The 24,729-nt window shown below is 45.2% G+C and overlaps 1 protein-coding gene across 2 annotated transcripts in view; it reads left to right on the top strand.

The window, feature by feature from the left end:
* The window catches only part of PLEKHA6 (pleckstrin homology domain containing A6), a 164,185-nt gene that overhangs the window by 38,235 nt on the left and 101,221 nt on the right, over positions 1-24,729 (top strand). For both annotated transcript variants that reach the window (XM_066600132.1, XM_066600133.1), the window contains exon 2: positions 18,231-18,360. The gene's annotated coding sequence lies outside the window, so the exon portion shown is untranslated. The remainder of the gene's footprint in view (positions 1-18,230; positions 18,361-24,729) is intronic.

Genomic DNA, 24,729 nt, shown 5'->3' with positions numbered 1-24,729 from the left:
TATTAATGTTACATTCACACGAAATTTAATGTGATTCCAACAACTCTTTTTTTCACAATGAGTGTACTTCTCCCAAGAAAAAATATATTGGCCTCTTATAAATTACTTATATGAAAGTCTATATTTAGGCCCCGAAGTTAAAACAATAGTAATGTACAGACCCATTTCAACTCCTTTCTACATAAAAAGTTCTTCTGATCATCTCTTCTCCCAAAAAGTGTCACCAAATCTATAATTCTATGGCTGCCTGCACATAGGCAGATTTGCATTGCAGAATCCAGAGCGGATGTCCGCCTCCGGATTCCGCAGCAAATACCACCCATAGCATGCTATGGCAAAACGCGATTTCCTGTTGTCCGTCCCGCGGCCCTCCCGCAATCATTATTGTGTAAAGGTCGCGGGATACGCGTCATCGCCTAGCGACGGCGCGGCCTATTCTGTTCGGTGCATGTGAGCCGGCGCGCCAGCCGGCACATCCATAGGACAAGTATGCGGAGGTCACCGGCCAGACACAGGATTGGATTCCGCTGCAGGATTTCGCATGCGGAATCCGACCTGCCCGTGTGCAGGCAGCCTAAATCTTAATTAACTTATAGAGTGGTTCTTGTCTATACAGAGTTTTGCTACAAGTAACTGAATCATTCCCTGTCTCATTGCATTTTTTTGTTTGTTAATCCTTCGATGACTCAATCATCGTCTCACCCAAATAAATAATAATCACCTTCATTTATAAACCGGATGCATATTACGCAGCTCTTTACATCACCTAATATTTGGTTCTGTCGCCATTGAGGCTCCAAATCTATAATTACATCTCTGTTTATTTTTGGAGCATGGGAGGAAACTCGAATATCTGGAGGAAAAAACGGACAAATATGAGGAGAACATATAAACTCCATGCAGATGTTGGCCTTACTTTGATTTGAACCCAGGACCCCTGCACTCTAAGGCAACTACTGAGCCACACCCATATTTACTATGCTACAGGGTCACTGTATAGTGTATATAATGCATTCAGATTGTCAGGTATATTCCTCTCTAAGGCCTCATGTCCACGGGGAAAATCAGGCCCGCTACGGATTCCATATGGAGAATCCGTAGCGGGTCCCTCCTGCCCCGCAGACATGAGGGATGAAAATAGCAATTACTCACCTCTCGCCCACTCCGGATATTCCCTTTTTCGCGGCTTCATCTTCTCTCCGTCGCGACCGGATCTTCTTTCTTCGGCCCGGCAGATGTGCATGGCACGTGGGTTGCGTGCCGCGTGCATGCGCCGGCCCGAAGAAAAAAGATCCGGCCGCGACGGAGAGAAGATGAAGCCGCGAAGAAGGGAAGATCCGGAGCAAATGAGTATATTCTGATTTTGGTCTCCCGCGGATCCGGACGGCTTTCATAGGCTTCAATAGAAGCCCGCGGGAGCCGTCCCCGCGGGAGACCTGCACCTAAATGGAGCATGGTCTGGATTTTTTCATGCTCCATTTTTTTTAAAATCACTTTTATTGACCATCCGCGGGTATTTATCTACCCGCGGGTGGTCAATGCATCCCTATGGGATGCGGATCCACGTGCGGGTGATCCGCTGCGGATTTAAAATAATCTTTTGCCCGTGGACATGAGGCCTAATAGTATGCAGTTTCCCACTATATGCATGTGTGAATGTGTCATCTCCATTTCCTCAATTCTAACAAGTCAGACAGGAAAAATGACCCATCTTTGGTGCTATCAGGTAAGTCTGGTGCTTTCTTCACTGCCAATATTGAATCTTACCACTATATCTCTTAAAGTGATTCTGTCACCAGGTTCATGAAGTTTGACTCAGAGTTAAAGGGGTTGTTCCGCAAAAGCAAGTGGGGTTAACCCCTTAACGACCAGCCCATAGTGTTTTTACGTCCTCCCGAAGTGGGCTCTATTCTCTGAGGACGTAAAAACATGCTTCCTGCAGAGAATAGTGCCCCTCGGGCTGTGGACGTGACAGCTCCATGCTGTCGGTGTCCGCAGGTAGCTGACAGCATGGAGCTGTCATCCCGGGCTGTTCGGAGCCCCCCCCGGCATTGCGATCGGCGCTATGCAATGTATAGCGCCGATCGCAAAAAAAGTAAATAAAAGTACATAAAAGTTAAAGATTCAGCTGCTCTGATGGATCGGATCCATCGGAGCAGCTGAAATTACTCACCCAGGTCCTGCACGCTGCTCCCCGCTCTCCTGCCGCTCCGGGGCCCGAAGCCGGTCTTCTGCGCATGCGCGCCAGGCGGCATTACGTCAGCCGCATGCGCAGAAGGCCCGGCGGCGCGGGAGATTTAAAATCTCCTGGCTCCCGGCTCCTGTAGGTAGCCGGGAGGCAGGAGATGTCAGCGGGGACTGCGGTGAGCGGTCCCCGGTACCGCGATCGCCGTTATCCAATGGTTAGCGGCGATCGCGAAAAAGTTAAAAAAAAGTTTTAAAAAAGTCAGTTTCACCTCCCCTCATGGATCGGATCCATGAGGGGAGGTGAAAATACTCACCCCCAGTCCTCAGCGGTGTCCCGATGTCCCGGGACCCGAATCCCCGTCTGCGCATGCGCGCCCGATGATTGACATCGGGCGCGTGCACAGACGGGCTCGAGCCCCGGGGAATTTAAAATCCCTCTGCTTCTGGCTGCCATGTGTAGCTAGGAGCAGAGAGATTATACCAGGGACATGATCACTGTCAACCAATGGATGACAGTGATCATGTAAAGTGAAAAAAAAGTGTAAAAAAGTAAAAAAAAAAAAAGTAAAAAAAAGTTTTTAAACGTTTAAAAAGCGTATGTTTCATCTCCCCTCATGGATCATATCCGTGAGGGAGGATGAAAGTACGTACCTAAGGCCCCCAGATTTATCCGCGGACCTTACCACAGCTTCTGCACACGCGCCCGTCGCCAAAATGGCGGGCGCATGCGCAAAAGCTGTGGATTGCCAGGATAATTTAAATTCTCCCTGCTCCTGGCTACAAAACGTAGCCAAGAGCATGGAGATTTAATGGGGGTCCGCGGTGAGCGGTTCCTGGTCACGTGTTCGCCATTATCCAATAATGGCGATCACGTAAAAGTAAAAAAAAAAATTTGAAGTTTCATCTCCCCTCACTGATGCGATCGGTGAGAGGAGATGAATCTTTTTACCGGAGGCCTGCGTATTTGAATCCCGACGCGATCTTCCTCCGTGGACCTTCCAGGATTCTGCACATGCGATTGCCGGCAAAAAGCCGGACACATGCGCAAGAGTCAGGGAGCCCAGGAAACTTAAAATCTCCTTGCTCCCAGCGACCAACAGTCACCGAGAGTCTGGAGCAGTGACGGGTGGCCTCGTTGAGCGGTCCCCGGTCACGTGATAAAAAGGTAGCGATCTACCTTAGGCCGGTCTCACATGACCGGATAGGAATGACGGATTCCGCATGCGTCTGATCCGTGGTAATACGCAGATCAATCGCACTGGATTACACAATTCCGCTCACATTAGCGGGTCAGAATTGCGTAATCCACTCGCAGAAAAGAGAACGCAGCAGGTTCTATTTTACTGCGGAATCGGCAACATAGAGCCCATTGTGCTCCATGGTCGCGGATATACCCGCTGCCCATACGCAACTACCTTGTATACGGGCTGCGGGTACCCGTGTCATCGCTAAGCGACGGTGCGGGAAATACAAACAAAGGTGTACTGTGCATGACCGCCTGTGTGAGTAGGCAGTTATGCGCAGTACATTACGCAGCCGTACGCAGGGTCACAGCCGGGCTCACAGATGGGATCCGCTGTGGGCCTCCGCAAGCGGATTCCGCCTGCACCCGCGTGAGCCCGGCGTTATTCAGACAGCTACCTGTGATACGTATTTTACAAGAAGCCCCGGGAACGCTCGCTTTCCTGCAGTTCCAGGAGCACCTTGTTGAGCGCCTTCTGTGTGAGACCGCCGCACCTCATCAAGCTTACGGAGACTCACGGAACGCCACTTTTTACACCCCATACCCGCCACTGAGGTCATGAAATACCCCCAAAAAGCATGAGAGGGGGGGGGGGGGATACCCGGTTTTATTGCCCCATGGGCCCATTCCAACCAGCCTCCGTAATTACCCCTGTCTTCGGAAATACTACACAGTTCACATTTTTACTTTTATCTAAGATTTGCGAACGCCAAAAAGGGCGTGGAGGGGGAGGGGGGGAATTTTTAGGGAGTCAATCTTTATTCTGTACAAATAAGCAATGGGGCCTGGAATGTATTCAGTTGTGCCCTAAAATCCAACGGGTGTTCCGTCCTTTATAGGCCTTGCCATGCGTCCTGTAAGTAGATTAGGGCCACAATGGGTATGTTTCTGAACTCGGGACAAACGGGGGTATCCATTTTGGGGTGAACGTCTTCATTCCTATGTACACTGTACAAAAAAACTGTTTTTAAATTGAAAAAATTGCCAAAAAAATTGAAAATCGTAACTTTTTCCTTCTGCTTTGCTTAGATTCATTCAAATACTGTGGGGTCAAAATACGCAGTACACCCCTAGATGAATTCGTTAAGGGGTCTAGTTTTCAAAATGGGGTCATTTGAGGGGGTTCTTTATAGTTTTGGCCGCTCAATGGCTCGATAAGTGGGCAATGGGGCCTGAAATTTATTCAGTGGTACCCTGAAATCCAACGGGTATTCCTTTTTTATTGTAGGCCTAGCCATGGGTCCTGTAAGTCTATTAGGGCCACAATGGGTATGTTTCTGAACACGGGACAAACAGGGGTATCCATTTTGGGGTGAAAGCCTTCATTTATATGTGTGCTGTACAAAAAAAACTGTTTTTAAATTGACACAATAGCCCAAAAAATGAAAATCCTATTTTTTTCCTTTTGCTTTGCTTGAATTTATTCAAAAACTGTGGGGTCAAAATATGCAGTACATCCCTAGATAAATTCGTTAAGGGGTCTAGTTTTCAAAATGGGGTCATTTGTGGGGGTTCTATATGGTTTTGGGCGCTCAAGAACTCTACAAGTGGGCAATGGGGCCTAAAAGGACTTCAAGCAAAATCTATGTTCTGAAAGCCACCGATTACTCCTTTTATTTTGGGCCCCGTTGTGCATGCGGACATAAGATTAGGGCCACAATGGGTATATTTCTGAAAACAGCACAAACAGGGGTATCCATTTTGGGGTGTAAGTCTTCCTTCATATGTGTGCTGTACAAAAAAAGCTGTTTTTAAAATGACAAAATTGCCAAAAAAACAAAAATCCAAATTTTTTCCTTTTGCTTTGCTTGAATTTATTCAAAAACTGTGGGGTCAAAATGCGCAGTACACCCCTAGATAAATTCGTTAAGGAGTCTAGTTTTCAAAATGGGGTCATTTGTGGGGGTTCTCTATGGTTTTGGGCGCTCAAGAACTCTACAAGTGGGCAATGGGGCCTAAAAGGACTTCAAGCAAAATTTGTGTTCCGAAAGCCACCGGTCGCTCCTTTCATTTTGGGCTCCGTTGTGTATCCAGACATAAGATTAGGGCCACAATGGGTATGTCTCTGAACACGGGACAAACAGGGGTATCCATTTTTGGGTGCAAGTCTTCCTTCATATGTGTGCTGTACAAAAAAAGCTGTTTTTAAAATGACAGAATTGCCGAAAAAACGAAAATCACAATTTTTTCCTTTTGCTTGATTTGAATTCATGCAAAAACTGTGGGGTCAAAATATGCAGTACACCCCTAGATAAATTCCTTAAGGGGTCTAGTTTTCAAAATGGGGTCATTTGTGGGGGTTTTCTATGGTTTTGGGCGCTCAAGAACTCTACATGTGTGCTATGGGGCCTAAAAGGACTTCAAGCAAAATTTCTGTTTTGAAAGACACTGACTACTCCTTTCATTTTGGGCCCCGTTGTGGACTCAGATATAACAATAGGGCCACAATGGGTATATTTCTGAACACGGGAGAAATAGGGGTATCCATTTTGGGGTGTAAATCCTGATTTTCATGTAAACTATAGGAAAAAAATATGTCTTTAAAATGACAGATTTGCAAAAATATGAAATTTTACTTTTTCTCCTCTAAATTGAATTAATTCCTGAAAAAAAACTGTGGGGTCAAAATACTCATGACACCTCTCAGTGAATACATTAAGGGGTGTAGTTTTTAAAATGAGGTCATTTGGGGGGGTATCTATTATTCTGACACTCATGAGCCTTTCCAATCTCGGCTTGGTATAGGAAAACAAAGTGTTCCTCAAAATGCTAAAAAGTAATGTTAAATTTGTACGTCTCCTAAATAGTTAAAAAAAAAACGAAAGTTTTTCCAATGTGCGCCCAAAATAAAGTAAACGGGTGGAAATATAAATCTTAGCAAAAATTTCTATATTATGTTTGCACATATTTAAGATATTGCAGTTGGAAATGTGAAAAAATGACGATTTTTTCAAAATTTTCCCAATTTTGGCGCTTTTAATAAATAAACACAATTTCTATCGGTCTATTTTTTCCGCCTAAATGAAGCACAACATGTGGCGAAAAAACAATGTCAGAATCGCTTGGATATGCAAAACCTTTCTGGTGTTTTTCCATGTTAAAGTGACACATGTCAGATTTGCAAAATTTGGCCTGGTCATTAAGGCGCAAACAGGCTTGGTCACTAAGGGGTTAAGCACTTCTGTATGACCATATTAATGCACTTTGTAATATACATCGTGCATTAAATATTGGCCATACAGAAGTTATACACTTACCCCCTCCGGTGCTGGCGTCCCCGTCTCCATGGCGCCGACCAAAGCCGCCTTCCGCCTGGATTAGACGCGCTTGCGCAGTCTGCCCTCTTCTGTCCGGCTCCGGCGTGCTCGCGCCGCAGAATGCGCAGAAGACCTGTGCGGCGCGAGCACGCCGGAGCGGCCCCTTCAGCGCAAGCGCGTCTAATCCAGGCAGAAGGCGGCTTTGGTCGGCGCCATAGAGACGGGGACGCCAGCACCGGAGGGGGTAAGTGTATAACTTCTGTATGGCCAATATTTAATGCACGATGTATATTACAAAGTGCATTAATATGGCCATACAGAAGTGCTTAACCCCACTTGCTATCGCGGGACAATCCCTTTAAGCTCCGGTTCATAGAGGTTGGCCGCATCGGCCTCTTTCCACCCGTAGCATGCAGAGTAACAACTCTCTCCCTATACACAGCCCGCCTCCATGACTCCATGGCTCTGAGTCAAACTTCATGAGCTCGGTGACAGAATCCCTTTAAATTTTTACTTCTCCTGCATGATACAACTGGGGGAGATATAACAAACATAACAAATTGTTCCTTTTTGTAGGCTTTTAAAATAAACCAATTTTAACCTCATTACCTCCTACATAAACCAAAATATCTAGAAACTTTAACTGTTAATTTGATACAGTTTTAGTAAATGTTAACCCTTTAAGGACCAAGTGCGGTAAATATGCGGCGCTTGGTCCTAGGTTTTAATAAGCTAAGGACCTGGCGGAGAAGGCAAAATCAGTTTTACAGGCTACTTAATGCTCATGTATTGCAGAAAGAAAAAAGGAATGTTACTTGTCTTAGCAGACCCTGATCAGTTCTGTTAGTGACTACTGTCACTACAGGGGGATGTTTTCCTGTAACTGGCCCTCCTTGGGATGCCAGTGTTAGTGGAAAAGGATGAATAGGACGTCATGGGGGTCATAGATGTTTAAAAAATAGTTACAAAAATAAGTAAAAAAAAAAAGATGAATAAAATAAAAATATGTACATAAAAAAGACAATGACCCACCGCCAACGCCAACTAAAGCCGTCGCCATATGTGCCCTGTAATCCAAAACTAAAAATATTCTATATCAGAGCATCCAAAACCCATTCCTGTAGTTTATTTTAACGTAAATATACAAATTTCAAAACCAAACAAGTAAAAATTTAAAACATTTTTTTTAGCTTTTTACCCTCAATAAAACTAAAAACTGGGAAAGAAAAGCCAGTGAAAAAAAAGATTTAAAAAATAGCCCCATATCTCACCCCAAAAAAAAGGCAGCAAAAATAATTTTAGTAGCTAAAGGAATAAAGGTAGTAAAACCACCACATGTGTGAAATCGCTAAAATGTGTCTGACCCTTTAGGACCAAAACACCCTAGTCCTTAAGGGATTAAATTCAATATTTGTGCATTCAGATATTCTGTTAGATATGGGGTTACCACTGGGGGCGCCACTGTCTGGTTGGTGCAGGGTGCTCGTCCGGGTGCTGCAGGGACCCGGTCTGGCAGTTCTGTCCGCTGTTCCCCCACTCTGGTGGTTAGTCGCGGTGGCCAGTGGCGCGTCCCGCGTCATGTGCGGACGCATCTGTCCGCTGGTCGGTCGTGCGGCACTCGGACTGGTGTGCCCCACTATCGGGAGGCCGTTTTATGATCCCCTCCAGGTGTCATATGACTTCGCCCCGCCCCTCTGGGCAGGGAGTTCTGTATATAGACCTGGCTGGCCCAGACACTGGTGCCAGTGTTTGGTTTGATTTATCTGCCTACACCCGCATCTTCTGACCTGACTTATATGGGTTTTGACTTCGGCCTTGTACTTGACTCTGCTTCTGTTTGCCCTCCTCTACTCCGCACGGGCCTTTTGGTTTGACCCGGTTTGTTCACGACTACTCTCTAGTTTGCCTCCTTGTTTGCTTTCAGTCAGCTACGCTGTGCTCACATGCCTGTATCCCTGTCCCTCCTCCTAGGGGTCCCTGTCACTAGTGCAGCGCAGAGACAGTCGCCCAGTTGTCGCCCTGGGGCTTAGCCTAGGGGGCAAGTAGGTAGGGACATGGGAGAGGACTGGCGTAGGGGTCCCCTGTCCATCTACCCGTACCAGTCCTAACATATTCATGGCAGACTTCAAAGACTTCATGTCCACGGGAAAAATGTATTTCATAAATCTTCGTGGATCTCCTGTGTGTCCGATCCATGACCATAGAGAATCATTGGGCACCTGCAGGTCATTAAATCCCTGCGGATGTCATTTTCTCCTAGCGTGCGGATCGCACGCGTGGGAAAACACCCGCAACATGCCCCATTTTCTGTGGTTTTCCTGCACAGGCGGCTTCCACGACTTCCATTGAAGTCAATGGAAGGTGTCCAATCCGTGACGCAGCTGACAGTATGTCCATGCCATAGATCCACGGGAAAGCAGGAGATTTAAAACAAAAAAGGAAAGCATGCACGCAGCATGCCGCCGGTGTGCCGAGTACATTCCACCGTGCAGAAGAAAAAAGATCCGGTCACGACGGAGGAGACACGCGCAGCCTTCGGACAGATATAATGTCAGGTATAATGTCATTTTTGGCCTCATGGCTGCGGGCAGGGAAGGAATCTGCTCTGGGATTCTGCACTGGGAATCCGTGCGTGCCCGTGGACATGAGGCCTAATTCTTCCAAAGACCTCAACCGTATCATGAAAATGTCATCAATGAAGCCCCACTAGAACAGGGTGTTCCCCTAAAAGTAGAGTTGCTTGCATACTTGTCCTTGAATGAGGTCATAAAGTTGTTTGTGTAATATGGTTCTGCATTGGACTACATCACAGTGCCCCTTTTTTGCTGCAGAAAGTGGTACCTAAAGAGGAGGTACTATCTTCCAAGGACAACCTCCAGGAAGCCTGGGGCGTACCCTAAGGCAGTAAGTGCTTCATCTACAGCTCTCAGGCCCCTCTGATGATCAATGAAGGTATACAAAGATACAAATGGTCATGTGTATACGGTATACAGACCACTGCAGACTTGGGGGAAAAATGTGAGCTGTAATTAGAATTTAGTTTTTTTTATTTTTGAACCATTTCCTGATTTGAAATTTTCAATAACTTGGAGTACTCCTTTAACTTTCAAGAGGCTGAATCATGGATTTCCATTCTACAGGTCAATTAGTAAGCAAACATACAAATTATAGTAAAAGGGATACAAAGAAAGAGAATAATGTCTGGAAAATTAAGTTTATAGTCCAACTTCTCTAGCCTGCATTACAGTAGGGCACACAGGAGAAATAAGAGGAATTGTTATGTAAAAAGATAGAGAATGTGGAGGAGGGACAGCGAGGAACACAATGCTGATGGAGAGGATGGTCAGGGAGCAGTGACAATGGAGAGAAAAGGTTCCTTTGTATGGGACTTGCAGTAATTAATAGAGGATAAAAGTCTTGGAGAGATCAACTACAGAAGCCACAGCAGCTTAGAAGCTCTAGATGATGGTACAACTTTCCCTTTATAATATGCCTGTGGGTAAGTATACAATGCTTTGCATGCACGTCAATGTGCTTTATTTACACATCTAGGAGTGGCTTATGTATTTTTTTTTGTTCCGAAAATTACATTTTTATTATTTTCTATATTGGATATATTATGTCCATATTGTAAGTTTGTTGCTAGTTTGAATAGGAATTGGGGATGAAGTCCAACAATGTATCACTCTATAGATATTTCCTGCAATACTTCTTTAAATACAGAACATATTTGGTATCATATGGAATCCTATATATTGGACATGTCCTAGAAAATGTTAATAGCTGAGAGCACGCAAGGTGGGACAGCGGTCTGATCTGAAGCTACTCAGAATTAGTTTGCAGTCATTGTCCATGCATAATAATGATTCATTGTCCGAAACTTCAGTAGAGTTGATAAAAGTACCTTTACATGGGGCTATTTTCACCTGAATTATCGCTGAAAACAGCAAATTCTGGCAGCAGTCATCCTGTGTACAAGCTACTGCTGACAGGTCACAAAGCGAAAAATTGTTCTCTTGGTAACCAGTGATGTAGTTAAAATGCATTAGTTGAAGGAGACGCATGCGTGGACTCTGTGATCATGTCTTACACGCTGCGCAATGAACAATGTAACATTTTATCATTGGTCATTAACCCCCCATGTGCTGTTGCTTTAGACTGGCGTTGAAGGTTGTGCCTATTCACTTTCACAATATGAAGATTTATGGTGCGTTTAGACAGAACGATTATAATCATACTTATCATACTAAAAAGTATTAAAACAAACGAAAGTCAATGATAATCATTTAGTTTAAACATGAGCCAAACAAGAATTGTTTGTTATTTTTGTCATTTAATTTCAATGAACCATTGGTAGCTCGCTCACTTCTCGTTGCATTTAAACACTAAATGTAAAAAACCTGCCCGTCTAAACAGGCTGCATGAGCGCAAGCGAGATGGTGATGACGTCACCAGGTCTTTCTCTCGGTCAAGCAAGAATCATGCAGTTCTCGTTGTATGTAAAAGGGTCGTTACCGCTGGATCGATCATCAAACTACTAATGACCACTTGTCCGTCAAATTTGTGTGTTTGTGAGTTACATGCAGAGCCTGACAGCACCTGTGATGTCAGTTACTGTCTCTTAGCTCCCACTCCTGATCAGATGACGGTGACATTATCACAGATTGCATCCCCCACAAACCCCCGTGGCCTTAGTTGCTATGAATACAGAAGTACTCAGTCTGCCAGTTTGTACCTGGTTGTCAGACTGCTGCACACCTGTGTGGAGACTTCAAAAAATTACACCTTAGAAATATCCACATACATAGCTTTCAGTGCATAGTGATCAACAACATTGAAGCATACTCCTTTACCACTATCTTCACATCTCCTGAACACGATATCATGTCATCTCAAGTGCTAATGCCGCCAACACCAGTCCAGCCTTCATCTAATTGTCCAGTGATGAAACAAACCGTCACTGTCATGCAGACATGTCACTACAAAGGGTTCAACGCCAAGATGAAGCTGATGTAGCTTACATGACACAGCGACAAGCCACAATTTCACTTCAGCCACCAGCTAAAGTTTGTAAAACACATGAAGCTCATATGTGAAAGCTGTGAGCGAACATGTCTCCTCAGCGAGCTGCTGAAGTTTGTAAATCATATGCAGCTCATCTGCGAAAGCCACGGTGTCTCCTCAGCGAGCTGTTGAAGTCCGTAAATCACACTCAGTTCATGCGAAAGCAACATAGCAGAGCTGTGTGTGTGTGAAATGTATGTAGCAGAGCTGTGTAGTGCATTGTGCCACCAGAAACACTGCTACTATAATTTCCTAGTCTTTCTATACAGGTGGGCTGTGTTTAATTATGCTCACACCTGTTTATTGACTAAATGTGTATGTTGATGAATATGAGGGGGGGAGGCGAGACTTGGTTTATTTGTGTGATGTCATGTACATATATATGTTTTATGTTTCCCTCCATTTTATGTTTGATTAAGATCGTCAAGGTTGAAATATTGCTAGTGAATGAGAAATAAAGATATTTTTTATATTCTGCACCTTATATGCCGTCACTTTTCTTCCGTGGATGGTAACTATGTAGACTCCACAATTTGGTGACGTTACATTATCTGCCCCGCTGCGGTGCATGGACTGCGGTATGTGGACCGCGGTGATGTTGGCATATACTTATTTTATTATTTTTTTTAAATCGCACATTTGCCAAAGATACTTGGTCTTGTAGTGAACTAAAAACCAAGCGACTATTGGCCCGTGTATACAGGCAGTCATTCATCTATGAGTGACTGCCTGATTATAGTGAATGGAGGCCAGTGGCTGGGAGAGATCTCCAGTCTGTTTCACCTCCCTTCAACAAATGACTATTGCCCCAGTATAAAGCACAGGAGCAGTAATTGTTGGGACAGTTGTCAGACATTTATGCACCCAACAGTCATCCCATGTAAACCCAGCTTCAATGATCAGGTAGATTACAATTGGTCTTAAACTAATTAAAAGACTTTGCTGAATTTATGACAATATTTAAGAGACTTTAAATCTAATCTAAAAATCTAATCTGCCTTTTCTACATGATTTTGACAGTTGAATATAATCTGTAGTTCCCTGTTATTAGCTAGGCGAATGAGAGGCTGAATGTGCCATCGGCAAAAATGTCAGTCTGAGGGCTCTTTCACACGAGCATATATCGGCCACCATTTTCACGGCCAGCCGATATACGCTACGATTAGAGATGAGCGAGTATACTGGATAAGGCACATTACTCGAGTGAGTAGTGCCTTAGCCGAGTATCTCCCCGTTCGTCTCTAAAGATTCGGGGGCCGGCGCTGGTGACAGGTGAGTTGCGGCGGGGAGTCGGGGGGAGAGAGGGAGAGAGAGATCTCCCCTCCGTTCCTACCCGCTCTCCCCCGCCGCTCCCCGCCCCCCGCTGACCCCCGAATCTTTAGAGACGAGTGGGGAGATACTCGGCTAAGGCACTCCTCGCTCGAGTAATGTGCCTTAGCGAGTATACTCGCTCATCTCTAGCTACGATTCATTAGATTCCAATGCATCAGGTCACCTGGCTGTATTCCCGGTGCGTAAAAGTGTCCAGCCGGGCCAATATAGCCCTGGGTGCTTTCACACTGGGCCGAAAAGATAGTCCTGGAACTATATTTCTGGCCAAAATACGTTGGCCACTGCATGGGCTCCTATGGACGTGGGAGGGAGTTTAGCCACATGACTGCTGAATTTCCTTCCTCTTCTCTCTCCTCCCCTCTGGCTGTTTGCAATCGAAGGGGGCGGTACGGGGTCAGAGCTAAACTCTGCCCTGCTCCGCCCCCTACCATTGCTGGCTGAGGACAAGGGGCAGGTGCTTAGCTCCACCCTCGTCCTGCCCACTCCCATTGCAAAAGGCCGGAGGGAAGGAGAGAGGAGGTGAGCCAGCGAGGGGGAGGGAAGGGGAGGCAATGGCATTGCGGCCTCGGCGTATATGCTCTGGGGCCCATGCTGTCTGAACATATGAAATAGGCCTTATGCTTGATTCACATGAGCGTATATAGTTTTAATGGACGACCGATATGCGCAACCATCTTAGGCATTGGTTTCCAAGGCATTTGTTCACAGGGGTGTAAAATACAGCGCGTAAAAACGTTGCACCATAAAAACATACGCAACCGAAATACGCACTGGCGAATATACGATGGGTAAAAATATAGTTCTGGTTCTATCTTTTGACCGATATACGGCGGCAGCTCCTATAGACTCCTATAGGAGCTGAAAGCAAAAGGGATGGAGAAGCAGGTTAGCAGCGTCCAACACTGCAAGAAGCTTACAGGTGCCCGTATTTAGACTTTTAAAGTCATTGCAAGGATTTAGGCTGAGCAAAGGAATTTTCGGGGTGCAACGTATTCTTTTGCTAAAAATGTTGCACCCGGTCGTGTGAATGGACGAGAAAACGCTAATTAAGCATGAGACTTGATCGTGGAAAATTGTCCATTTATGCAAATATACGGCGCGTGTAAAAACGTGTGAAAGAGCCCTCATCCTCTCACTGAAACACAGGTAATGAGGGTTTATTGTTCCTATAATTTTGGAGATCATCAGTACACAAAGAGGAAAAACAGGTCTTGATAAGAATTGCTTCAACTATATTGTTCTGTTATGAGTACCTGCTTAGGTCACGGCCAGACTACTTCTAAAGGACCCGTTCTGGATCTAATAAAGTAAGACAACCAATGATTACACTGTATTCCAAACCTGCACAATATCTTTACTCTGGGCTTACACTTGTGCTTAGGCAGAGCGTAAGGACCGTTTTACAGAAGCCGATAAATCGTTCACATTCCTGCATCCAGCGGGAACCTGAATGATCATCATTCAGTGTAAATGCATGCCTCAAATGAATGACAAATGTGAATTCATTCGCTTCCCATCCGTTGTTCGGTTTCTGCATGCAGAAAACTGAATGATGGATCAGCCATGTAAACAGGCAGTCATTAATTTAGGAATGACTGCCTGCTGACTGTGAATGGAGGTGGGTGGACTGGAATTATCCCCACCCCGTTCTGTCTCCATTCATTCAGTGATGATCATTTTTGAGCAAAAGCACCTCTGCACGATTATTGCTGGGACAACCTGCCAGGCATTTGCGCCCAACAGGTCCTCCTGTGTAAAAGGGCCCTAATAGACTTCATCCTAGATATTACTTTATTCCCTGCTGCTATATGGACATCTTGTTCTGGTAAGAAAGGAACGAGCACCCTACATACATTAGCCCAAAATATTACCTTAATATTACCTTAACAGACTGCCTGATATATTGTGTATGCATACCAAAATAAGTTTAATAATGCCATTAAGGAGTTATCCCATCATTAAAGGGGTTGTCCCGCGCCGAAACGGGTTTTTTTTTTTTTCAACCCCCCCCCCCCCCCGTTCGGCGCGAGACAACCCCGAAGCAGGGACTTAAAAAAAAAACCGCTCAGCGCTTACCTGAATCCCCGCGCTCCGGTGACTTCTATACTTACCGGTGAAGATGGCCGCCGGGATCTTCTTCCTCCGTGGACCGCAGCTCTTCTGTGCGGTCCATTGACGATTCCAGCCTCCTGATTGGCTGGAATCGGCACGTGACGGGGCGGAGCTACACGGAGTCGGCATCCTGCACGAGAGGCTCCATTGAAGAAAGCAGAAGACCCGGACTGCGCAAGCGCGGCTAATTTGGCCATCGGAGGCCGAAAATTAGTCGGCACCATGGAGACGAGGACGCTAGCAACGGAGCAGGTAAGTATAAAACTTTTGATAACTTCTGTATGGCTCATAATTAATGCACAATGTACATTACAAAGTGCATTAATATGGCCATACAGAAGTGTATAGACCCACTTGCTGCCGCGGGACAACCCCTTTAAATATCAAATTCACTGTATAGATTCTAAAAAAAGGAACAAAGCGTGTAATTTACAAGCTGCTAAAATGAACCAGTGAAGAGTGATGACAGCTAATAGAAATAACCTTCTGCTTGTAGGGAAGGACCAGAACCTTTGTGATAATATTGTAGGACAGCTGAGAAGACTCCTCCAACAGGAGCTATACTGTCAGCTTCCAGGGAGGAAGGAAACTGATTCTGTCCAGATCCCACCCCCAGCAACACAGATTAGCAGCAGCACCAAAGGGAACAACCTAATCAAAAACTGTTAAAATAAAAGCTATTTTTATGCTAGAAACAGAAAATGACTTTAAAGTACAGCAGCTATTAACAACCTTTCGGGATGTCTAGTATGGAACAAACCCTGTAACATTGTATTCAGTGATTTTCCATCACAAGACTACTGTATGCAACAGAACCTTAAGGCCGTTTTAGACAAAAGGATCCTCATTCAAAAAATCATTCCAATAAGGCGAAAGTGAATGATCGTTCCGTCTAAACGCGACCCAGCGACTGAACAAGTATTGTTCACTCTTCATTCATTTTTGCAGGCATAAAAACCATTAATGGCTCGCTCACTTACTGTTCGCTTTAAACAGCAATCATTCAGTCGCGAAAGACTGAACGATTCTTGTTTGAACGAGTCAACGATGTATCTACTTGTCTAAACAAGCTGCGGAGAGCGAACGATCCAGTGATGACGTCACGCTCTCGTTTGAACGATGATTGGCATGTCTAAAAGAACCCTTTAGGATGGCTTCACGCAACCGTATTTCAGCGTGTATTTACACGCGTAAAATTTGCGTGTGCCATGCCTATTGATTTCAATGGGTTAATTCTCATTACTCTTTTTTGTGCACGCATTTTATGCATGTGAAAAAAAGCACAACATGCTCTATTTTTACAAAATAAAAAAGAAAAGCAATGCTTGCGCTCACGGGAACACAGAAACAATGACTAAATTGATTAGATATATAATCAATTTATTTTAATACACAATATACTGAGCTACGCGTTTCTGTGACTATTCTGTCGCCTTTTTCAAGCTCAAATGACACAAGTTATTACAAACTATTTATACATAATTTTAAAAGGAATGGCTTACCAGTCCATGTGCAATAGACGGTGCACGCCGTTCTCTGCATGGATTGGGCGGAGATTCCGCTACCTGGGAGGGTCAGGTTGACGTGATTACCTCACTCTTTGACTCGCTACATGCGTGTCAATTTTTTCTTCAATGAAACTTTATCTTTACTTGTCAACAGTTTCGACAGTAATTCATTGAAGAAAAAATTGACACGCATGTAGCGAGTCAAAGAGTGAGGTAATCACGTCAACCTGACCCTCCCAGGTAGCGGAATCTCCGCCCAATTCATTCAGAGAACGGCGTGCACCGTCTATTGCACATGGACTGGTAAGCCATTCCTTTTAAAATTATGTATAGTTTGTATTAACTTGTGTCATTTGAGCTTGAAAAAGGCGACAGAATAGTCGCAGAAACGCGTAGCTCAGTATATTGTGTATTAAAATAAATTGATTATATATCTAATCAATTTAGTTATTGTTTCTGTGTTCCCGTGAGCGCAAGCATTGCTTTTCTTTTTTATTTTGCAATTGATTGTATAATGAGCCACCATAATTTTGGGTGGATACTCGTATATTTGCTGTGCAACTCTCCACGGATAAGGGACTCAGCTTTATATTTCTACACGCGATCCAGGATCATGGTACCGGTGAGACCTGGACATTAGTCTAGCCTCACCTGAGCACCCGGTGAGTGTTTCTTTTCATTTCACCACAACTGATTGCTGCTAATTTTTATTCTTGGCGCTCTCCTCTCACTTAATTCTCTATATGCTCTATTTTTGTGCGCATTTGTGCACCAAACACCCCATAGAGCTCTACATGAGGTGCACACTCAATACATGCGCAATATGCTGCACAAAACCGTGGGGAAAAGAACACATCTGGACCTCATTAGGCTAAATAGCCTTTTAAACCATGAAAGGGGTATGTCACGCACATATGAGCAGACCGTTTGTGTGTAAAAAGTACAGTACTACACACTGATATGCGCGCAAATCTAGATCATCAAACCTTGTTCATGGTGCAAATCCGTGCATACCGTGATTTTTTTTTTTCATGCGCATATTTTGCGCAGCTCGTGTGAGCAGTACAATTAAAGTCTATGCGATTCTGCTACTGCGTATTAGGTGCACGAAAACTGCGCGGGTAATACACAGCGAGCATACGGTTATGTGAGCCCAGCCTTGGAGACATCAGAATAATGCCCAGTATGGAATATTTTATTACAGTGCATCTTCTTTTGTGATCAGAGAGAAGTGAAAAGGAAAATTGCACAGCAGCTGAACGCTCTTCCAATATGAGTTAGTTGTCCCGATATCATCAGATTATTCTATTGGATTAAGCAGGATCCACCAAATATATATAATATTATTTGTATGTCTGGACATAGAAAGTATAAAATCCTGGATTAATATTGAGAGTGACGAGTATGCAAAGGGTTACGTCTCAAGTGTTACACTACAGGTAGATGGTGGAACATCCGGCCAGAGTCTGGTTGGCTAGTTTGAATACACACACCCCTAACCTCCCCCTTACTTTCTTACTGTTTCAGGTAACTAAGCATGTTTGTGCCAGAGGCGGAAGCATAACCTGTGTCTGCAGAAGCAAGTCTGGGTCTGAGGTTTGTCTGGTATCCATAGTAAGGGACCACAGTCCAAGCACAAGGCCAACAGCAAAAGCAAGTGAGTCCTTTGCCTGTTTATTGCAGGGAGCTACATTGTGTGCATTGACGGGAATGTATGCGTAGAGTGACAGATGAAGGCAGGGACAGATGACAGACGTGCAGGCTGTGCTTCATGGCCATTGCAATCCATAGAAATGCTGATCGGACAGTTATATCGCATGGAAATGTTAACTCCTTGTCTCTCAAACATCAGCAAAACAATAAAGTCAAACTGATAAAAAACAACATCAGGGGAAATATAAAACCTACTAATAATTTAGGTATCTGGGTATGATCAGTGCTAAGACGGCCCTGAATGTAACGATTTATTAAAGAATGCGACTGAGAAAAGTTAGTTAGAATCTATGGTTGCAAAAGTATCACATATGTAAATAAGAATGTAAAACCATTATATATAACATGTCAAATACTGAGTTTTTCTTGCCCATTTAAACTGTTACATGGATGTGGCAGTTGGACGGCTTGGAAGGATACTTCATCATGTTGCTATAGCTTTGACTAAGGGTGGTTCCACATCTATGTTGTCTGTTTGGAGGCTCCGTTGCAGGTCCGGCACACAATACCAGAAGAAAAAAAGCATTTTTTCTTCTGGCAAAAAGCCAGACAGCTGAGCGGAAAGCAAGCACGCCCCATTATAGCTAAAGGGGTCTGATCCGCACTGTTCGGTTCCATCATAAGACGGAACTGTTCGGCTGGGGGATTCCCTTATTCGGCTCCCCGAACGGAGCAGGAATCCAGACCCCCAACACAGTTGTGAAAGCAGTCTACGTGAGAGAAATGTATTAATGATTTTTACTACTAAGTGCATGCATTAGTCTACCATTTACAGTGGACACGTTGTAGTTGCTTACAGTTTAGACAGTTTCATGGTTTTGGGTTTGCTTGTTTCATAGAGCAAGTAAATGTATAGGGCAGATGGAGCACCTATATAGTAGTTGTATCAAATTGTGTCACTGCTATGTACAGGGGGATACATTGTGTTTATTAATCATATGGAAAACGATTATGGTATAACTAAGGGTGCTTTCACATCTGTGGTCAGGGGTTCCGCTTTCTGCTTTATTCAGGGGAATAGTAAAGGGGGATCCCTACTGCCGAATGGTTACGTCTCTGGACAGAACTGAACAGCGTTGGATGGACCCCATTGACTAAAACACGGTCTGCCTGCTTTCTGGGTTTTGCACAGAAGAAAAAGCTCTGCATGCATGCAATGCTCTTTATCACTGGTATCTAGAGATGAGCGAACGTACTCGTCCGAGCTTGATACTCGTTCAAGTATTAGCGTGTTCGAGATGCTCGATACTAGAGGCGCGCACCACGCGATGTTCGAGTTACTTTCACTTTCATCTCTGAGACGTTAGCGCGCTTTTCTGGCCAATAGAAAGACAGGGAAGGCATTACAACTTCCCCCTGCGACGTTCAAGCCCTATACCACCCCCCTGCAGTGAGTGGCTGGCGAGATCAGGTGTCACCCGAGTATATAAATCGGCCCCTCCCGCGGCTCGCCACAGATGCATTCTGACATAGTTCAGGGAAAATGCTGTCTTGCTGGAGTTGCTATAGGGAGAGTGTTAGGAGTTATTTTAGGCTTCAAGAACCCCAACGGTCCTTCTTAGGGCCACATCTGACCGTGTGCAGTACTGTTGAGGCTGCTTTTTGCAGTGTTGCACTTTTTTTTTTTTTTGTATATCGGCCGTGCAGAGCATTGCATCCTCAGTCTGCAGTAATTTTACACAGTATAGGGCCGGTAGTGCTGAGGCAGGGACAGTGAAAAAGGTGAAAGACATATACTATCTATATAGGCAGTGGGCTTTTCCAAAAAAATTTGGGAAAAAACATTCTATTTGGGCTGCCTGTGACCGTCCTGAGTGTACTGCGTCTCTGCTGGGGGTAGTAGTCCTAATTAATACGCAGCCAGCTAAGTGTTACAGCACGCTTGCGCAAAATTCTTTCCTGGCTCTGCGTTGGCCGTTACATCACCGCTGTCATCCTGTCCAGAGGGAAACAGTCTGCAGTAATTTTACATAGTATAGGGCCAGTAGTGCTGAGGCAGGGACAGTGAAAAAGGTGAAAGACGTATACTGTCTATATAGGCAGTGGGCTTTTCCAAAACAATTTGGGAAAAAACATTCTATTTGGGCTGCCTGTGACCGTCCTGAGTGTACTGCGTCTCTGCTGGGGGTAGTAGTCCTAATTAATACGCAGCCAGCTAAGTGTTACAGCACGCTTGCGCAAAATTCTTTCCTGGCTCTGCGTTGGCCGTTACATCACCGCTGTCATCCTGTCCAGAGGGAAACAGTCTGCAGTAATTTTACATAGTATAGGGCCAGTAGTGCTGAGGCAGGGACAGTGAAAAAGGTGAAAGACGTATACTGTCTATATAGGCAGTGGGCTTTTCCAAAACAATTTGGGAAAAAACATTCTATTTGGGCTGCCTGTGACCGTCCTGAGTGTACTGCGTCTCTGCTGGGGGTAGTAGTCCTAATTAATACGCAGCCAGCTAAGTGTTACAGCAGGCTTGCGCAAAATTCTTTCCTGGCTCTGCGTTGGCCGTTACATCACCGCTGTCATCCTGTCCAGAGGGAAACAGTCTGCAGTAATTTTACATAGTATAGGGCCAGTAGTGCTGAGGCAGGGACAGTGAAAAAGGTGAAAGACGTATACTGTCTATATAGGCAGTGGGCTTTTCCAAAAAGATTTGGGAAAAAACTTTCTATTTGGGCTGCCTGTGACCGTCCTCAGTGTACTGCGTCTGTGCTGGGGGTAGTAGTCCTAATTAATACGCAGCCAGCTAAGTGTTACAGCAGGCTTGCGCAAAATTCTTTCCTGGCTCTGCTGTGCGTTCCGTAAGCGAAGTCAGCCTCCAACCACAGGCCAATAAGCGGCACATTTAATTACAGCGTTCTGTTTCTGCATTACTGGTAATACACCATGCTGAGGGGTAGGGGTAGGCCTAGAGGACGTGGACGTGGACGCGGGCGAGGACACTTTTTATACGTTTCAATGCTCATTAAAGCGTTGAAACTTGCTCCTGAACCAATTTTTATTTTAACTGGGCTGCCTCCAGGCCTAGTTACAGATTAAGCCACATTAACCAAAGCGATTAATGGGTTTCACCTGCCCTCTTGGTTGGGCATGGGCAATTTTTCTGAGGTACATTAGTACTGTTGGTATACCAATTTTTTGGGGCCCTCGCCTACAGTGTAATCCAATTAATTTTTTGCCCACCTGCATTAAAGCTGACGTTACATCAGCTGTGCTGGGCACTGCAATGGGATATATTTATGTACCGCCGGTGGCTTCCTGGGACCCACCCATGCTGTCGGTCCGCATGGACTTCCCATTAGGGAGATGTACGTGCCTGTGTATACTTATAAAAAATTCGAGCCTGACTGGGGCATGCAGTTTGGGCCGAAGCCCACCTGTATTTAATCAGACGTTAGCTCTGCTGTCCAGGGCACTGCAATGGGATATATTTTTGTACCGCCAGTGGGTTCCAGGGAGCCACCCATGCTGTCGGTCCACACGGACCTCACATTAGGGAGTTGTACCTGCCTGTGTCTATGTATTAAAAACCCCGGTCTGACTGGGGCATGCAGTGTGGGCTGAAGCCCACCTGTATTTTATCTGACGTTACCTCAGCTGTGCAGGGCAATGCAATGGGATATATTTATGTACCGCCGGTGGCTTCCTGGCACCCACCCATGCTGTCGGTCTACACGGAGTTGTAACTGCATGTGTCCACTTCTAAAGAACCCCAGTCTGACTGGGGCATGCAGTGTGGGCCGAAGCCTACCTGCATTTAACATGACATTACCTCAGCTGTGATGGGCAATGCAATGGGATATATTTATGTACCGCCGGTGGCTTCCTGGCACCCACCCATGCTGTCGGTCCACACGGAGTTGTAACTGCATGTGTCCACTTCTAAAGAACCCCAGTCTGACTGGGGCATGCAGTGTGGGCCGAAGCCGGCCTGCATTTAACATGACATTACCTCAGCTGTGATGGGCAATGTAATGGGATATATTTATGTACCGCCGGTGGGTTCCAGGGAGCCACCCATGCTGTGGGTGCACACGGAATTCCCATTGCGGAGTTGTACCTGCCTGTGACTATTTATAAAAAACCGTGGTCTGACTGGGGCATGCAGACACCTTGACAGAATGAATAGTGTGTGGCACATAGGTTCCCCATTGCTATGCCCACGTGTGCAGCTCCTGATGGAGGTGGCACAGGATTGGATTTCTCATTGCTTCTGTACAGCATTGTGGGCTATCGCCCCGCCCCTTTTAAAGAGGGTCGCTGCCTAGCCATGCCAACCCTCTGCAGTGTGTGCCTGCGGTTCCTCCTCATGGCAGACGCACTTATAAATAGACATGAGGGTGGTGTGGCATGAGGGCAGCTGAAGGCTGCACTGGGACACTTTGGTGTGTGCTGTGGACATTGTGTCGTGCGGGGGGGGGGGGGGGGGTTGGGCAGCATGTAACCCAGGAGAAGTGGCAGCGGAGTGTCATGCAGGCAGTGATTGTGCTTTGTTGGAGGTAGTGTGGTGCTTAGCTGAGGTATGCATTGCTAATGAGGGCTTTTCAGAAGTAAAAATTGTTGGGAGGGGGGGGCCCACTCTTGCCGCTATTGTGGCTTAATAGTGGGACCTGGGAACTTGAGATGCAGCCCAACATGTAGCCCCTCGCCTGCCCTATCCGTTGCTGTGTCGTTCCCATCACTTTCTTGAATTGCCCAGATTTTCACAAATGGAAACCTTAGCGAGCATCGGCGATATACAAAAATGCTCGGGTCGCCCATTGACTTCAATGGGGTTCGTTATTCGAAACGAACCCTCGAGCATCGCGAAATTTTCGTCCCGAGTAACGAGCACCCGAGCATTTTGGTGCTCCCTCATCTCTACTGGTATCCTCATAGCCTGGATCTGTGCTAGAACTTCTGGCCGTAGGTTCCGACGCAGATGTGAAACCAACCTAAAACCAGTACAATTAGAATCCATGACAATCTGATCAACATCGCACAACCACTTGCCTACAGCTTTTGTCACAGTTTTGTATTCCTTTAAGGGTTTGCACATCTTTGGCCAACCTAAATGGTAGTTTCGCTATACATTTGTGCAATGAGGTGAGGGTTTGTCTTGTTTTTACTGTTTTGCAGTGCATCCTGGGTGCTGGCGGTCATCCAGATAATTTGTCATTATTGATTCTTACCTCTCAGATAATGACACATGGGGAAGTGCTTTGATTGTGACTGCTTGGCCATATACTGCAGGTACACAACATTGCAGAAATGACAATATTGCCCATAGCGGCACTCCTGAAGTAACCTCTTCTTGCAGTCCAAGTGTACCAGACACCTAATTGTGTATGACAGTCTGTCTGTTCCCATCCATCTAGTGTTCTTACCTGCAACATACCTTGCAATTTCCTCTGGATGTGGATGGAGTTGTACTTGGAACTGGCAGTTAAATATTTCCTGGAGATGTTTGGATGTTTCATACACATTACTGTCTGTAGAGACTGAACAGTTTTATTACCCGTAGTTAAATGTAACCCTCAAACATGCTGAAACCACTAAAATACCGGATGAAGAACGCTGATGGATCTTGTTTTCACACGATAAGAACCTGTTACAAAATATGGTCTTTAAAATGGTTCAAATGTCTCTAAGGGAGGTTTCAGATGACCGTATGCACAATTGCACATGCTTCGGTATTTGCACCGTGAATGAGGTTTCAGGAGGTAGATTTGCGCAGCACAGAATACTGTACTTTATGCACACACAGGGCAGTTCAAATGTGCGCATAACACACCGCTTTCATGATTTAAAAGGCTATGCATCCCAATGAGGTCCAGATATGTTCTTATTCTGATGAAATTGCGCAACAAATCGAGCAATGCACAGGTATTGAGTACGCATTTGCGCACCTCCCATAGACTTCTATGGAACCCTTGGTGCACAAATACACAGGAAAATATAGCGCAGGTGCTGTTTTTGTGCGCTACCAAAATGAACGCAAAACAAATTGTTCATGCGAAAGAAGCCATTGACAATGGGTTCATTCTCTGTATATTGGGCGGCAAATTTCACAGTACAGAGGTTATTTCGGATGTTGCGGGTATTTGCACACACAAATACAGTAATCTGAAACCGCTGTGAGGGGTGAAACACATGGGTGTATTTCTGTCCCATTTTACGGATGAAACAAAAATCATTGCTTTCAATGGTTTGGCTTTCACTAATGGAGTTCTCGCGTGTTAATACTACACATGAGAAAAGATAGACTTTCCCTGTTTTTCCTGTACATAGTTAATACTACATGCGGGAAGGTTAGCACCTTGCTTCCTGATTCTTATTTTCA

This window comes from Eleutherodactylus coqui, chromosome 4 (genome assembly GCF_035609145.1).
Source record: "Eleutherodactylus coqui strain aEleCoq1 chromosome 4, aEleCoq1.hap1, whole genome shotgun sequence".
NCBI classification, from domain to species: domain Eukaryota; kingdom Metazoa; phylum Chordata; class Amphibia; order Anura; family Eleutherodactylidae; genus Eleutherodactylus; species Eleutherodactylus coqui.
This window is presented reverse-complemented; position numbering and strand designations above follow the sequence as displayed.